Consider the following 6,391-nt stretch of genomic DNA (forward strand, 5'->3'; position numbering starts at 1 on the left):
CTATCTACTGGGGCTTTGGGGAGAAAAAGGGAAAAAAAGGAGGAGGGTGGGCCATAGATGGTCTTCCTCAGCAAAAAGAGGATTAGCACGGGTGTTAGCTCAGGGCTGATCTTCCTCACACACACACAATGAATATGTATATAAAATACTCCTTGAATCCTACAACATGACAATACACAGGATAGGATTTCATGAGGAAACTGTCTAGAAGCCAAGAGCTTCAAACTCCCAACCTGACATAGACTCTCTCATAGACCCTCCCATCCTGCCCCCACAGATCACCAGAGAGCAAAGCTGATGCCAGATTCTAGAGGCTTAAAAGGTTACTGGACTTGAGGCTATCACAGAAAAGGAAAACTTAAAACTCAGCCTCAGAAACCACTTCTCCTCAAGTCCACTGGCCAGATCCCATTCCAGTAGCCCCCCTGCACTCCCGTTTCTCTCGCAGCCATGCTGCTAGGTCCTGCTCCCTTTCAAATCAGAACCCTTCCTTCATGCCTTCCCTTCCCTTGGGAGGGAGTCCTGGGATTCACTCCCCCCCCCCCCCCCCCCGCCCATACGGGTCTGACTTTCCATTCAATTCTCTTCACTTGAAAAAAGTGTTGTTTTTCTCCTAGAAAGGGTCATTCAATAATAGGTTGATTACAAAGTAACAGTATAGAGATGTTAAAAATTCTTAAATTGAATAGTATGGGGAAATTGTTTCAACATATTACGTGAAAGCAAAAGTTACAAAATGATACCAATTTGTGATATGTATGATTAGAAGGAAATACACCAAACATTAAAAGTGTTTTTCATTACATGGTGGAATCACAGGTGATTTAAATGATCTTAATAAGTGCCAGTATTTTTTGCATTTTCTACAATGAGTGTGTCAGAAAAGTATTTTAATGTCAGAAAAAGATTGTTATTTTTCATCAAAAGAATTGATGAAACTGTGAGATCTATAAAGACAGTGTAGGTAGTATCATGGTTATTGGGGAGCTCATCACAATTTAGTTCTCTCAATCCTGTTCCCTTGTGTTGGCAGGAAAGAAGTCAAATACATTCTTAGAAACAAATGCAGATGATCCTAATGTGGGAGGTACTTGTTTTACACTTTGAGCAACATTGACAGTGGCTACAAGTTTAGACTTTTGATTCATAAAGTTACACTTGGACTCCTAGCTCTGCTACATACTAGCTGTATGACACTCTTTGGTTTCCAGCATCTTCTAGCTTCAGTTTCCTCATCTGTAATCTGGGAGTTGTGAGAATTAATCAGATAAAGTTTCTGGCAAATAGTAAACTAGGATTTCTTAATCTGGAGTCCATGGGCTTGGGGTGGTTGGCAGGATACCCCACTGAAAATGTGTTAAAGTATACTCCTTTCATCACAATCTCTAAGTAGTTGTAGCCCAAAGGCGACCAGAACCTCCTCTAATAAGTGTTGAATAAGTGGTAGCTATTATTATTAATGTAAGTTCTGAGGTGTCCTTCCACATTTGGTGCTGTTCTAGGGCATATAGGGACATTCTACTCTCATTTTCTGGTCAAGTTACCTGGTACACTGCTTCCCTATTCAATGTGAACATGGGCTACCCATGGAGTTTTCCTCCTTCCATTCTCCTTTCTCCTTCCCTCTGGTAGGGATATTTGACAAATCTTGGGAGAGGATGCAGAACAAAAGTTTCCTAGGACTGCATATTGCTGTCGAGTTGAATCTGCAATGCAAAAAGGCATATCCTGTTCCAGGAAAATTTATTTTTTTTATCCTGTTTAGGATTTGCGTGCTACCTGAATCTAAGAATTCATGTCTTTCAACAATCCACAAAAATTCTCAGATAATCTCTCTTTGAATATGACTCCATATCCCATGTTTTATCTTTCCTTCAGAAATTCCAATTGGACATTACGCATGTCAGACCTTCTCATTCTATCTCAGGTCTTTTCTCATGTTTTCCCGATTTTTACCTTCTGTTTACATTCTGGGTAGTGTCTTCAGATCTATCTTCTATTTCACTAATTCTCCCTTGTGCTGTAATTAATTAGCTATTTAACCTGCACATTAACTTTATAAACCTTGACAATGCTAATATAATTAATAAATCAAATTGAATCACTTAAAACAATTAGCATTTATTAAAATCCTTTTTTCCTTCACTTTATAGGAACCTTTTAAGAACTAATATTTCTTGTAGTAAAGAAACATTTATATGAGGTTTACCAGTTTATTCTACTTCCCTTCTTATTTCTGTTAAATTGAAACAAAATTAAACTAAAAGAATTAAAACTAGCATGGCAATTCTGTTTTTAAAAGTTCCCTCTCGTGCATGTCTGTGGGTGTGTGTGTGTAGAGATAGATATTCATGTAAGGTTAACAATAGTTACTTCTGATTAATGGGTCTTGGAGTGGTTTTTCACTTATTTTTCTAAAATGTGTGTATCTTTTACTTGAGCAGGTGTAATTTAACAACAAGTGAAAAAGGAAGGTGGCTGCAAATTTCAGTGGTTAAGTGAGGAGCCACCACCTCTCCTTCTGCCAGTCAGCTTAAGTTCTATTGATATTCTGGGTACCTTATTTAATTCACTATAGATTTTCCTGTCTCATCATTTTTTTTTTTGTTTTTTTGAGGAAGATCAGCCCTGAGCTAACATCCATGCCAATCCTCCTCTTTTTGCTGAGGAAGACTGGCCCTGGGCTAACATTCGTGCCCACCCTCCTCCACTTTTTATGGGACACCGCCACAGCATGGCCTCACAAGCGGTGCGTCGGTGCGCGCCCGGGATCCGAACCCGGCCTGCCAGCAGCAGAGGGCGCGTGCACTTAACTGCTACGCCACGGGGCCGGCCCCTCCTGTCTCATCATTTAGTTATTAATGTTCAGTATTGAATTTTCTCCCCAAAGGTAAAATACAAAAGAGAAAAAAAAGTTGTGATCTTGATAAATTTTCATTATAAAAATAATTTTCATTATAAAATTTGAGTTCCTGCGATTCTTACTATAGTAACAACTATACTCCAAATTTTTCTTGAATATGTAGCCAAGTATAGCAATTAACATGTTATTTTCTTATAATTGGCACTTGGGTATTATTTACAATTGGATACTGTGCAGTTCAAGGCTCTGGGCCCATTGATACTTTAGCAAAATCATCTCTTATGAAAAGTCATAAAAATCAAATTTGAATCGTTACCTTTGTTTTAGTCTTTAATGAGCACCATTTCCATTGGACTAGGGTTCTGAACCCCTGTTATTCCCTCCATAGTACTTCCTATATAACTGTTATTTCACAGGACACATAGGTGGTTACCAGGCCTCCAAACCACAGGTAATGATCAGCTATTCTCTTAAGGGAATTCATACACTGACATTTGCTTCTCAGCAGATATTAGCTAACATTGTGTGTCTAAAGTATACTTGAGTTACCCAGAGGAAGCAAAAGTATTCCTAGTCAATTATTCTGATTTTTTCTTTTTTTTTTTTTTTTTGCTAAGGACGAATTCGTCCTGAGCTAACATCCGCTGCCAGTCTTCCTCTTTTTTTGCTTGAGGAAGATTAGCCCTGAGCTAACATCTGTGCCAATCCTCCTCTATTTTGTATGTGGGTCACTGCCACAGCATGGCTGACAAGTGGAGCAGGTCTGGGCCCAGGATCTGAACCCCTGAACCCAGGCCACCAAAGCAGAGCACGTGGAACCTTAACTACTATGCCATGGGGCCAGCCCCTGATTTTCTGGGTTTTAATTTCTTATTGTTCTCTAACATTTCATGTCTGGCATTTTCATTTCAGAAACATTCCTTTTTTTTTTTTTTTTAATAATTTTATTTATTTATTTCCCCAAAGCCCCAGTAGATAGTTGTATGTCATAGTTGCACATCCTTCTAGTTGCTATATGTGGGATGCGGCCTCAGCATCGCCGGAGAAGCGGTGCCTTGGTGCGCGCCCGGGATCCGAACCCAGGCCGCCAGCAGTGGAGCTCGTGCACTTAACCGCTAAGCCACAGGGCCGGCCCTTCAGAAACATTCTAAAGCAGTTAGTTACTAAGAATAAGTAGAATGTTGTTGCTTGATATGAAAAAACTCAAGAATGTTGTCTTAGTCCAGTCCATTACATGAATGGTAAACATGGACAAGAGGTAACAAGATATTTTTAGAAAAGCACCTGGCTACACTATAAAAATAAAGAGACCATCAAAAAAGTTCATGCCACTGGCTAGTCATCTGTGCTTCCTTGAAGTACTCTGTGTCAGCTGTTGTCCATGTGTGGTTCCAGGACTAACAATGTACTGCCTGGGAACTTGTTAGAAATGCACATTCTCAGGCCCTAACCCAAACCAACTGAATCAGCAACTCTGGGTGTGGGGTCCAGCAATGTGTGTTTTTAACAAGATTCTGATGCATGCTAAAGTTGGAGAACCATTACCTAGTGATGTAGTCTCATGGTAAGGAAATATCACAAGGCAATTTGCTGTATGTATCTTGCCAGGTTTTCTGATCTCCTGTTCCCTCCACCCACAACCCCACCAAGAGGTGATGTGGATTCCAAAAAGAAAATGGGTGTTTAGCCTATGCTTTGTGCAATTCAGTGTTGTCAACTACAAAGAGATCTTATATACAGGACTTGTATTGAAGCGCTCAAGAGTATAGTCTGTCGAGTCAAGCCCCCGGTTTCAAATACTGACTCCACTTTCTACCAACTGTTTCTCATCTCCTCCTTCTTTTAGTTTCCTCCATTTATAAAATGATAGCTAATAATATAGTTACCTCATGGGGTCGAGATGATTAAATGTAAAGTGCTTGGCATATAATAACTGATTCATAAAATGCTATTATGTTACAATGAGATTTTTCTTTCCTAGGCTATATTTTGATACAAACATCAAGGTGAGCATTGCTTCAGTTGAATAACCATGTCACATTTGCAATGTCATGTTAGGTTGTAGGAAAGTCGGAAGAAAAAATACTGAATGCACATGCTGCCTTCCCTCTTACCATGTGAACAGGACTAATGAAGTAATGTTTATAGAACAAGGAGTAATTGTAACATATCCTGTAAGTTCAGAATACACTTATGATAATGACAGCCTCTGCATTTAGTTTTACAACAATACCCTTCTAGGCCTCCAACTATAAAGAATCTCATTAATTGGTGTTGGTGGTGAGAACCTGATATTTTTAATTCCTGCTGCTTCTTATTTGAATCTTTTACGACAAAATTCTGCAAGAGCTACAGCACAACTCAGCACATTCAAAAACATTCAGCCTAGGTTTCCCTCTCCTGATTTAACTAACACGGTCAGTGTAAACCTAGAGAATTCAAAGCTATTACATTTCTCCAGCAAAATCAGGCTAAACTTTGAAGGTCAAGCATTTACTTGTAATTTTGCATGATACAGTTAAAAAACACTATTTGCATGTGAAAACCTTAATGACCGTCTGATCAGCTGTCTAAAACAACCCGTGTTAAATTGAAGATGTTCATTAAAATCCACTTGATTTGCTGGTGGAGACTATACATTTAGGCCTCAGTCAATCTGTTGGCTTACTCAAAGTATAAAGTGCGTAACTAGTCTAGAAGACCTTCAAGGACCCTTCTAATCCTGAAGCCTTTAATTCCAAACTGAATGTAGTGGGAGCAGAAACATTTACATTTCCACAAAAATATTCCTACTTTCAATAGTGTATGAGGATGGCAGCCTTTTTAAACTAGTAAGATTAAGAGCCATTCACAAGTTTTCTGGGTTACACTAACATTAAGGTTCAGTTTTCCTTTGAATCTCAGATGGTAGGTGTGGTATAATTAAAAATATGTATTCGGTCTTTGTCCCTGGTTCCTGGCACAAAGCTCCTAAAACACTTGGAATTTCCTAAGTGATGTTTTTTTTTACTCATTAACAAGCCTCTTTTTCCCATGCCTGAGTTTATGCTAATAAGGTGACTCTTGGCACTAGTCACCAGAGGAACCAACCAGATGATCAGAGGGCTAGAACTATCAGCCTCATCCCAAGATCTCCAGGGAAGGAGGAAGGGCTGGAGAGTAAGTTCAATAATCAATGGCCAATGATGTAATCAACCACATCTAGGTAATGAAACTTTAGTAAACAAGGTTAAGGGAGATTCCAGTTTGGTAAACACAACCATGTGCTGGGAGGATGGAACACCAGAAAGGCGTGGAAGCTCTGCCCACCTCTCCCCCACCACCTCCTTGCCCTATGCATCTCTTCCATTTGGCTGTTCCTGGGTTGTATCTTTTATAATAAAACTATACTCATAAGTACAGTGCTTTCCTGAGTTCTGTGAGTCAGTCTAGTGCATTATTGAAACTGCCCTAATCTGTAGCTGGCTGGGGAGAAGTGCGGGTATCCTGGGGACTCCATTTTTGGCTGGTATCTGAAGTGGGAGCAGT

Source organism: Diceros bicornis, chromosome 20, assembly GCF_020826845.1.
Source record: "Diceros bicornis minor isolate mBicDic1 chromosome 20, mDicBic1.mat.cur, whole genome shotgun sequence".
Lineage (NCBI taxonomy): Eukaryota > Metazoa > Chordata > Mammalia > Perissodactyla > Rhinocerotidae > Diceros > Diceros bicornis.